Genomic DNA, 11,497 nt, shown 5'->3' with positions numbered 1-11,497 from the left:
CTGTTGCCATGGCAGTTGTAATTTTTTTCACTTGGGAGTATAGGTTTAAGAACTGCTGAAGAGGCCCCTTCAGAGCGTTGAACACTCCCAAGAAAACTTCTGCTCCCACATCAGGGCGGTCGGCAATCGTCTTCCTCCCTGAGATGCTCCAGGTGACGGCATCCAGCCGTGGGGAGGGATGCCCGCATCAGCGAGGACCTTTAATGGGAATCACCTGGGGCCTCCCCTGCTCCATCTTTCCTTGCTGCCTTCCAGGACTGGAGCCGGTCCTGCTGACCATCAGAGCGTGTGTGGGATGCCGTGTGCGCCCAGAACCACCTACTTCAAGGCTATCTCCCTGGTGACCAGCCGTCCCCGTTCACACAACATTTGTGCAGCAGCAGCTCTGTACCTGTGGTGATGAGACACAGCTGGGGGGTCGCTGCCGTCGCTGTTTCACATACATTTGCTGCCCCCTCCTTCTTTTAAGTGCAAAGGTAGGAGTGGGTCTAACAGCCTACTGGCAAAACTTCAAATTGCCGTCATCTCAGGGCAAGCTGGTCCTCAGCCGCGTAATAAACAGGGTGAAAGAACACGGGCACTCAGCCACCGCGTACAGGAACGTTTGGTGCTTCGGAGGAAAGTAGATTGGAGGCTTTTCGTCTGTGAGGTGTCCCATAAAAACATTAATGTTTGATGATGTAAGATACGGTTCCCCAAATGTCTTTTCTTTCTACAACACAGGGCCAGCGAAACACGGATTACATCCAGGGCTCATTAGATGCTTCATTTGCAAGGGACAGAATCTCAGCTCAAATAAATGTAAGCAAAGGCTACGCTTTGACTCACAAACGAAAAGTCCAGGGTCGATCTAGAGTTAGAGGCACGTGGATCCGGGTCTCCGTCCACATCTGTCTGTCTGTCTGCCCCCAACCCACAGCCGCCACAGGGGGGCTTTCCCCATGTGGCCAGTGTCGTGGCTGCCTCGCTGCCCGGAACTCACATCCTACCGGCACCGTCACCCAAGTAGAATGAGAACTTGGTGGGAACTGAGCTGGAGGGAGAACCCCACGAGGCCAAACTGGGTCCAGCATGAGTCGTTCCAGGAGGGAGCCGGGCACTCCGATTGAGGTGCCTGGTCACTTCACAGCAACTTCCATGAGTCACAGCTTAATATGCTCATTATATTGTTTTAAATAAAATTTTACTTTTGATCTGTTTTAAATTTACAGAGAGATGACAAAGATAGCACGCAGAGTTCTCATGGACCCTGCACCAGTTTCCCCCGTGATCAACCTCTTACCTTAGCGGGCTACACTTATCAGAATGAATGAACAGGTGTGGATACATTATTCTTTTTTAAAAAAATGTACTGAAGTCTAGTTGATACAATGTTGTGTTTAATTTTTGTTATGCAGCAAGTGACCCAGTAATACATATATGTGTTCTTTTCCATCATGGTTTATCTCGGGATATTGAATCCGGTTCCCTGTGCTCTACAGTAGCCCCTCGTTGTTCATCCTTTCTCTATGTGATAGTTTGCATCTACTAATCCCAAACTCCCACTCCATCCCTCCCCTCCCCCATACCATTGGGTAACCACAAGTCTGTTCTCTCTGTCTGTGAGTCTGTTTCTGTTTCGTAGATATGTTCATTTGTGTCATGTTTTAGATTCCACATATAAGTGATGTCATATGGTATTTGTCTTTCTCTTTCTGACTTACTTTGCTTAGTATGCTAATCTCTAGGTCTATCTGTGTTGCTGCAAATGGCATTTTTCATTCTTTTTTATGGCTGAGTAATATTCCATTGCATTTATATAGACCACATCTTCTTTATCCATTCATCTGTCAATGGACATTTAGGTTGTTTCCATGTCTTGGCTATTGTGAATAGTGCTGCTATGAACATAGGGGTGCGTGTATCTTCTGGAATTGTAGATTTGTCTGGGTATATGCCCAGGAGTGGGATTGCTGGATCCTACGGTAGTTCTATTTTTAGTTTTTTGAGGAATCTCCATACTGTTTTCCATAGTGGTTACACCAATTTACATTCCCACTAACAGATATTGATACATTATTCTTACCTAAAATTCGTGCTGGATTCTTGTTTTCGTGTTTTCCTAATCGTTTTTTCTGTTCCAAGATCCCAGCCAGGAAACCACATAACATCAGGCATCCTGTCTCCTGGGGATCCTCTGGGCTGTGACAGCTTCTCAGACTTTCCTGGGTTTGATGCCCTTGAGAGCTTCGAGGAGGACTGGTGAGCTATTTTGCAGGATGTCCCTCCCTTGGGATCTGTCTGACGTGTTTCTGATGGAATTGGATGGGGTGTGGGTTCTGGGAGGGGGACCACGGACGTGAAGGGCCGTGCCCATCACCTCTTACCCGGCATCCCTGCATCGACATGACGCATCCCTGCTGGCGTTGATGGTGACCCCCGGTGGAGGTGTGGCTGTCAGGTTTCTCCCCTGAGAAGTTACTCTATTTCCCCCTCCCCACGCTGCCCTCTGTGGGAGGACATCCCTGTGCACAGCCTGCCCCTTAGGAAAGGGGAGGTGTTCTCCCTCCCCCAGGGCAGAAGACCTGCATAAACCCTCCTGAATTCTTCTGCGGTGAAAATCTTCTCTTCTCACCCTGTGTATTTGTTTATTCACCCATTTATTTATCTGGACTCGTGGATATTTATTTTACCCTTTGTGCTATAACCCTTTACTACTTTGTTTTTTTGCTCAAATTCTTCCACTTTGGCCACTGGGGGCTCTTTCAGTGGGGTCCTCTGTGTCTCTGATGTTCCTCCATGTGCTTTTTCTTTTTTTTGCCCCAGGACTTCTTTACTTTCTGAGACCGCAAGACGTTGCAGCTCATCTTGTATATTTCCTGCCCTGGTCCTAGAATCAGCCATCTCTCCAAGGCACCCCGGTTCTTTTTACTGGAGAATGGTTTTAAGAACCAGCATCTGGTCCTGAGTGTGCTCATTGCTGCTGGAGTTGCTGCAAGGCTCAGCTATCCCTTACAGCTGACTGAGCAAGAAAATATATGTGAACCTACTGAGCCATGTGTATACGCATATCTATAAATACTTCCACGTAGAACCTCGGTATCTATGTTAAGTCAAACGTGACCGTATTGGTATCTCCCGCTCGAGTCCATTACCATGTGGATCGTTGCTACCCCTCTTCTTGCACATCTGTTACCTCCCACTCCCACGGTGAGAAAGCCACCGCCTACCACCCATGACTTGTTCAACTCCAGTATCTATGTGTTCGGTGTTTGCAGGGCCTGTCAGGGGTGGGTGGGCTCTCAGGGCCTGGCCACCTGGATGTAGAGGTGAGGAAGGGCTGGAGGGGTTTCTGGCTGGGAAACCAGTCTACCCTGTGAGCTGCCCGCTCCCAGCTCCGTGACCATGGTCACCGAGCAATCCAGGCTCCCCAAGCTGGAGGCTGAGGGCCAGCAGTGTTGCAGGAGTTTATCATCTGCTGTGGAATTCACAGATGACTGAGCTGCTTCTCTGCAGAGCGTTCGATAAGGCGCCTGGACAGATGCTCATTTCTTCCTCCCAGCCCGGGCAGGATGCGGTGGCTGCAGAAAGAAGGAGGTGACAGGAAGGGTGTTTTGATGAGCACTCACACGTGGGGGGTAGGAAGAATGCACAGTTCGACAAACCGTCCAAGGCTGGAGGGAATAAATAAAGACGCTGGGAAGGAACCTATCAGATGACCCTGAGACAATCTTAAACCCAGGAAGGATGTATAAGGAATGAAGAGTCTCAAACGAAAAAAGACCTACTGTGTAGCACATGTAACTGTACTCAATACTTGTCCCTCAATAAGGGAAAAGAATCTGAAAAAGAATAGATTTATATATATGCATAACTGAATCACTGTGCTGTACACCTGAACTAACACGACATTCTAAATCAACTATACTTCAATTAAAAAAAGAAAAAGAAATTAAAAAAAGACTCTCCATGTGCTGGAAGAGGAAGAACGGGAGTTAATGTTTTTTGTTTTTTGTTTTTTGCGGTACGCGGGCCTCTCACTGTTGTGGCCTCTCCCGTTGCGGAGCACAGGCTCCGGACGCGCAGGCTCAGCGGCCATGGCTCACGGGCCCAGCCGCTCCGCGGCATGTGGGATCCTCCCGGACCTGGGGCACAAACCCGTGTCCCCTGCATCGGCAGGCGGATTCTCAATCACTGCGCCACCAGGGAATCCCCAGGAGTTAATTTTGAACTAAGCCGTGAATCTCTTGATGAGAAGCCCGAGGTTGCAATGGCAACTTCAAAGCAAAATGTTGAAAGGTAGTCTTTCATCCAAAAGTGACCTCCCCTTTGAAAAGTCCCCAATCCAGACCCAGGTAGCGTGGGCAGGGCCCCCAGGAGCCCACCTGATGAGACTGATGGTTTCATAAGGGTTCAGCACGGGGTCTGCTCCTGGAACAGGGCTCTACTGGGGCTGGGCTTGAAGCCCTTCCTGTCACTTTGCCCTCCTTGGAGGGCATCTGAGTTTGGGGCAAGTTACTTGCCGGCTGTGGTCATCCCCTGCCGTGGCCAGGAGCCCCTCTGTCTGTGTTTTGTGGGTCAGCAGAGCTAGCCTGAATATTTTGCTCAAAAGTAGCTCAACACTGTCAGTGGACCCAGGAAGTCCCCTGTAACCTGACCCTGAGGACGAGTTTTTCGTAGACATTTATAGATTGCCAGGAGAGTGAAGAAAACTTCATCTTCTCTGTCCCCCTGACACCACCCCAAATGTAGCTGGGACATTACATCAGTGTCACGTGTTCCTTTCTCCATCTCTGAGACGTCGATGCTCATCAGAATTTGCAAGGGAGGTCACGGAGCTCAGAGCTCGACGGTTCTTGGAAGCAGGCATGGGCTGTCAGAGGCAGCTTCCCCCAGTGTGTGCATGTGTGCTTGTGTGTACGTGTGCCTGTGTGTGTGTGCATGTGCGCCTGTGTGTGCTCCTGTGTGTGTGTGCGCGCGTGTGTGTGTGTGTGTGTGCTTTGTGTGTGCATGAACTCTGTAAAATTCTATTCAAACTCCACACGAATCCCTCTCAGGTGTGTGCGGGTTAATCTAATCCCACCCACAAAACACACAGAGCCTCCAAGGCCAATTCCATGAAAACCTCATCACGGCAGCTGACGAAAACACACAGTCTTTCGGTTTTCTAGAAATAGTCATTTTTATCATTTTGCAATCCGGATGGATTCTTTGAAGAGATGCTGTTCTCAGGCACGTGGGTTTGATGGAATTGTGTTCGCGGTAACAAAAACAACGCCAGGCCAGGAGCTCCCAAAATGCTGTTAACATCCCTGTTTGTCAGTAGGTTTTACACACTGGCCTTCCACCCACTTTCTAGCTTTAAAAAAGAGAAGAAAATGGTGTACAAAATGGCATAAAACTGGAAAAGGCAGGCCTCTCTGGAAGCACTCCTCAGCTGAGCTGCGGCGTCTGTAGGGCTCTGTTATGATATTGGTCTCACCATCCACGTCAGTGGAAGAGTTAGTCAGACTGAGGAGTTATCACTGTATGGAATAAATATCCAGCGATCTGACTGCATGTAACTCTTTCCCATGATGATCTGATGTTCGGTGACAGAACTTACATGAATCATTGTTAAATCTATTTCGCTGACTCACAGAGAAAGGAGAAACGCTATCTCTGAGTAAACACAGTGAAAACCAGGGTTCTCTGAGTTCTCTTCTTTGCTTTAATTTGGGGCCAGGCCTTCCCTGCCCACCCCTTGTGGGTGTGACAATGTCCCCCTCAGGCCCTCCGTCATTGGGAGAGCTCTTTTGCATCGGTGAGGAGGTTAGCTGTGGTGACCTTAGCGCAGGCAAAGCTCTCTCTGTCCATGGCATTTACATCTCAGGGTCACTGTGTGCGTTTCAACACATTATCTCCGGAAAAAGAAGCCAGGGGAGGAGTTAAAGATGAGGTTACTGTCCTAAGCCGTGGGCACTGGGTGGAGAGATGCTGGTGCTGGAAGAGACAGCAGAATGTATCTTACATGGATGAATGGACAGATGGACGTTTGGACATATGTACGTGTTGATGTCATGGAGGCTTAGATGAATGTGTGGGTGGGTGGCTGGGAGGATGTTTGGATGGATGCTTGGATATATGTACGGATGCACGTACGGACACATGTATGGATGACTGATGGATGGACGGATGCTTAGATGTATGAATATGTGGATGGACAGATGCTTGGATGGACGGACGCATGGACGCATGGGAGCTTAGATGTATGGATGGATGAATGACTACATAAGATGTTTGGTAGGGGTTGGGCAAACGTCAGCACATTCACTCACAAGTCTAGCAGGCAGGCGGACACACACTCATTGAGTACCTGTTTGGTGACAGGCGCTGCTCCAGGTGTTGGGGGCACATGGCTCCTGCCCACACGTGGCTTACCTTCTAAGGAGTGGGGACAACGGGGATCTAAGAGAGTCAGCAAGGCCTCTGAGGAGGCGGCACTGACCTGGGCCCAAATGAAGAAGGACCAGCCCTGAGCAGGTGGGGCTCGGCCTTCCAGCACAGGGGACAGCCTCGTGACGGTGGAGGGCATCACACAGGGCTGCAGGGCGGCAACACTGTGCTGTGGGCCCCGCCCCTGCAGGTCCCCTCTCCATGCTTCTCTTTGCCTGTCCTGGGGCTGACCCACGTGGGTGTACCACCAGGCCCCTATCCTCTGGCTTCCGTTGGGTTCTGCCAACAGGGAGCCCTGGCAGGAGCTTGTGGTGGGAGGAGAGCCCCTGCCCGTTGTCTCCCTTTGAAGGTCACCGCTCTGCTCATGGTGGCCTGCTGTCCGTGGGCTTCTTTCAAGTTCCTGGTGAGCTCTCACCCACCCACCCCATGGGCCCAGGGTGGAAACAACTCCACCACGACGATCTCCAGATTTCCGTCTCTGAGGCTCCCCTGGACCCTGCCCACACCACCCCTGGGCTTCCCCGGTGGCGCAGTGGTTGAGAGTCCGCCTGCCGATGCAGGGGACGAGGGTTCGTGCCCCGGTCCGGGAAGATCCCACATGCCGCAGAGCGGCTGGGCCTGTGAGCCATGGCCGCTGAGCCTGCGCGTCCGGAGCCTGTGCTCCGCAACGGGAGAGGCCACAGCAGTGAGAGGCCTGCGTACCACACACACAAAAAAAGAATCCCCCCTATCCTGACAGAAAACAGATGCTCAGAGTGGGGGCTGGGATTGGGTTGGTCATAGATGCAAGGTAACCTCCTGGCCAGGGAAACAGAACACAGGTAAACGCGGGTATCAGAGCATCTTGATGATTCCCATAATCAAGGGGCCAGCATGGAAGGAGGCAAAGCACTAGGGGAGAAGCTGGGTCATGGTTTCCTAGTGGAGACGGAAGAGAGTTTAGCCTCCGGGCTTCCTCTTAACCTACACAGGAAACAAGGAAATTTCCAATTGCTGGATAAGCAAGGAAGACCCAGAGGGGCAGCTGTGAAGGACCCCCATGGCCCCTGCAGCCTCAGGACCGGGACTGGGGTCTGTGTGAGGCCGCCGAGTGAGAGCTCTCGAGCGTGGCCAGGTCTCTGAAGCCAAGCGCACGTGTGTTCACGACCAGGGCCGTGTCCCCCCCCAGGGGAAGGTTGGCAAAGTCTGAGGATACATGGGGTTGTCACAAGTGGGAAGGGTACTACTGGCATCTAGTGGGTAGAGGCCAGGGATGCAAACAGGACGGCCCCCCAGCAAAGAACGATCTGGCCCAACATCGACAGCACAGAGGCAGCTGACATAAGGGCCCTGGGGGTAAAGACAGGGACCCTGAGATGGGGGTGAGGCCAGGTGAGTGGAACATTTTGAGCTCCCGAGTTCCCTGAGCCTCCCTTCCCTGCAGAGACAGTCTCCATCCTTGATTATTTCCCAGACCCAGGATATAGAGGGGGAATGAATGTGCTTAGCACCTGGCCGAATGCCCGTCGTGGTAGAAGGGGCCGGGGAAGCCCTGGAGCTGCCCTCTACACCGCAGCCCCGTGAAATGAGGAACCAGGCCCAACACTGCACCCTGGGAGAAAGCAGTGGACGCTGGAGAGGTGTTGGGGCAGAGATTCATACCATAAGCCCATGTAACTCACCTGTTGCTCAGGTGCAAACATCCAAAGGACCCCAGAGCGTGACAGTGGGTTTTCACGAAGCTCATCAGTGGTCCAGAGGTCGTATCCTTACTGGAGGTCAGTGCAGCCCCGGCAGTGGCTACGCGGCTATTGGCCGGAGAAAGCCTCTTCTCCATCCCGATCAGGAAGGACAGGCATAAGCTGCCTGCTTTTGCAGGGTGGAGGGTCTGCACCACCTGGTCCACGTGGTCTTCCTTCCACCAAAGGCAGCCTGGCTCTCCCACCGCTGAGTGCCGCCCTGGACCACTGCTGAGCCACCTGTGTCCCCTCATGGGACGGGCTGACTTCCTGGTGGCCGGCGAATTACACTAGCCCCGTCACTCACCGAGGGGCAGCACTCTGTCCTCACGGGGATAAATAGGTTCCCCTTCTTGCCCTTGGTCCTCCGCCAGCACCACATTCTTGTACTTACAGGATCTCCTCCACCACTGTGGTATTCATACTGCAGCTAAGACAGTTCGTAGCAAGGAAGTGCAGCCACCCCTAAAAGAGGTCTCTGGGGACCACGTGGCCCCAACCATGATACTGGAGATGCACAGTGGAATTCCGCAGCAGACGGAAGTTTTTGTGGGACGACCAGGTCAGAGCAGCCTGGAAAGCACTGGGAAACTGTCTGAGCCGGGAGCTAGGGCCCTGTGGTCCCGTCGGGTCCATCTCCACCTCTTCCTCAGCCCAAGCCTGGGGCCCTTTAATGCAGGAGACGCGTGGGCCTGGGGAAGAGAAGGTTCTGAAGAGAAGGTTGCTGCCACCGGCTGGGAGTCGCGGCCGGTGCGCTGCCATCAAAGTGTCACTGGAGGACCCTGGTGAAGGGGTGCTCCCAGCGATCAGGGCTCCGACAGGCACAGCCAGCCGTCGTCCCCCTCCTGCGAGTGTAGCGCTGGCCGGGGAGCAGATCTCGGTTGATCCATGGTGGGTGGGAAAGGGTTAGCCTCTCGGCCAGAGACGTGGAAGGAGCACAGGTGGAAAACTGGTGACGAGGTGGGCCTTCGGGAGACACTGGTGGATCTCGTGGATGGGCACGTGGAAGATGTTTGTGGCCCATGTCAATACCCGCGGGGGGCGTGGGCGTGGTGTGTCAATATTCAGGGGCCCAAAGGTGGCCCGTCTTCCGGATACCAGCCAGTCCTTTCCTTCAGCCAGCCAGATGCTTGCTCACTGGAGCCATGTAAAAGAGGCAACATTTTTAAACAATCAAAATTAAATTGAAAAAATGCACCATCAACATTTAAAATAAAAACCAGTGCAGCGCCAAACCTTATTGAAGTGTGAGCAGGGCGGGGGGCTGGGGGCATTGGGAGGGGACGTGAAACCTTGGGGTATTCGTTTCTTGGAGTTGCTGTGACAATTTATCACAAACCGGGGGGCTTAGAACAAGAGGGATGTATTCTCTCCCAGTCTGGAGGACAGAAGTGTGATATCAAGGTGTGGGCAGGGCAGGTCCTTCTGAAGTTTCGAGAGTCCCTCCCAGCTCCCAGCTGGTGTCCTTGTGTGTCTCCTCCCCTTCTTGTCTTTTATAGAGACACTTGTCATTGGCTTCAGGGCCCACCCTAGTCCGGGACGACGTCACACTGAGACCCTAACCTGGTTGCACCTCCAGAGGCACTGACTCTAAACAAGGTCACGTTCATGGGTTCCGGATGGAGCACCTTTTGGGCGCGTGGGGACCACCGCTCAACGCACTACACCTGGCTCGCGTGGAAGCGGACTTAATAATATTTTCAAAAACTACTGGTTTGCTAATCTTATTTTTTAGATTTATTATTTTTATTAAGACTTGATTTTTTTTAGAGAAGTGTAAGGTTCACAGCAAAATTGAGGGGAAAATACAGCCATTTCCCACATCCCCGCTACCCCTGCGCACGCACAGCTCTCTCCCCCGTTAACGACACTCCTTACCCGAGTGGTTCATTTGTCACAGTTGGTGACCCTGCGTGGATGCGTCATAACCGCGCAAGTCTGTGGTTTACCTTACGGCTCCCTTCTGGTGTCCTACGTTCTTTGGTTCAGACTATTCTTATTTTTACTTAAGATTTTCCACGTTTGCCAAGTTTTCTTATCCAAGTAATTATCTTAAAGAATTTTAAATTAACTTAAGTTGGAGTAAAATTATAATTAATTCTGTTTTGATATAAATAAAATAGCGTTGTAAGTTTTAATACATCGGCTTTGCGGCTTTTCATCTTTGCAACTATTTTAATGCGCTGGCAGAGACAGGACCATATAAAACTACATAGAACATGTGACTAGGGGTGCATCTCTTTCCTTTTGTCTCAGGCTCCACTTTGGTTGGGACAACACTGCTCAGCTATCGAGATGCAGGCGGGGCAGCAGGAAATCAGGCTGGGGTCCCCAGGGGAAGCATGCCCTGAGGGGGCAAAGGGAGGTGGGTGTTGAAGGATGGAGGGAAGGAAAAGTGCCCACCTCACTGAGAAGGTGTCTTGACACTGAAACATGAGGCAGGCAGCTCCGTCTAATCAATGGGTCGGTTCACTATTAGGTAATTTACTAGCAGGGTGGACCGGGCAGGCAATGGTCCGTATTCACAGCTGCACTCTGCACCCCCGAGGGGCCACTGGGACAGTTTTACAGTTAACCTAGGGCATGGGGTGCATGCTTGGAAATAGGACGTGCATTCCTGAGTCAAGAAGATTAAATGGGCGACCACTCCTCGTGCTGGGAACACATCAGCGTTCATCATTGTTTGGGGACTAGCAAAGCATGGAAGCCACCTGGTCCTAATAATTATCAAACGATATCTATTAACCTCAGAGCCTTTGATGACCGAGAGGGGATTTTCTGCACAGTGCAGTCCTGGGTAGGGTCAGCGGAAGGACAGGCGGGACCTAGCAAGCCCAAGATGACGTCACTTACGCCAACAGCCGGCGGGTGCTGGCGCTGAACACGTCTGTCCGTGGCCCCCAGAGCTGCAACCCCTGCTGCCCCGGGTCCAGGCACCTCTCACAGTTTTGGTGTCTTCGCTGCACCTGGGGCACCTGATAAAGACTTCCCAGCTTGGACATAAACGTGGAATCAGGATCTCAGTGCAGACCAGGGCTTCAGGGGCTGTAGGAACAGGCTCAGTCGCCCGACTGATTCCTCGTGGCCCCGGTGGATCCCACATCGAACACACAGTGAGGCCATGCTGTGCTCTCAGATGCACAAGCCAACGCTTCCTGGGCAAGGTCCTCGGAATATCACACAGACAAGGGAGCACGTCACGGTCCTCGGTGGGGAAGGAACACGGACAATTTTACATAAAGACATGCCGGGGAGAGATAATCGGAAGAGCTGAGCTGAGCTGAGTCTCTGCTGGATTTGTGAAGGCTGCTGGGTGAGTGCTTCCTTCCTGATTTTATAAACTGGGACCCAGGTGTTAGCATGAA

General features: G+C 52.0%; 1 long non-coding RNA gene across 1 annotated transcript; it reads left to right on the top strand.

The window, feature by feature from the left end:
- Positions 1-604: 604 nt before the first annotated feature.
- LOC132521358 (uncharacterized) lies at positions 605-3,133 on the top strand. The gene is made up of 4 exons (XR_009540829.1): positions 605-801; positions 1,212-1,317; positions 2,125-2,241; positions 2,806-3,133. It is a non-coding gene; the product is annotated as an uncharacterized LOC132521358 (long non-coding RNA).
- The last annotated feature ends 8,364 nt before the right edge of the window (positions 3,134-11,497 follow it).

This window comes from Lagenorhynchus albirostris, chromosome 5, assembly GCF_949774975.1.
Source record: "Lagenorhynchus albirostris chromosome 5, mLagAlb1.1, whole genome shotgun sequence".
NCBI lineage: Eukaryota > Metazoa > Chordata > Mammalia > Artiodactyla > Delphinidae > Lagenorhynchus > Lagenorhynchus albirostris.
The sequence above is the reverse complement of the archived record's forward strand: the minus strand, read 5'-3'. Positions and strand labels throughout refer to the sequence as shown.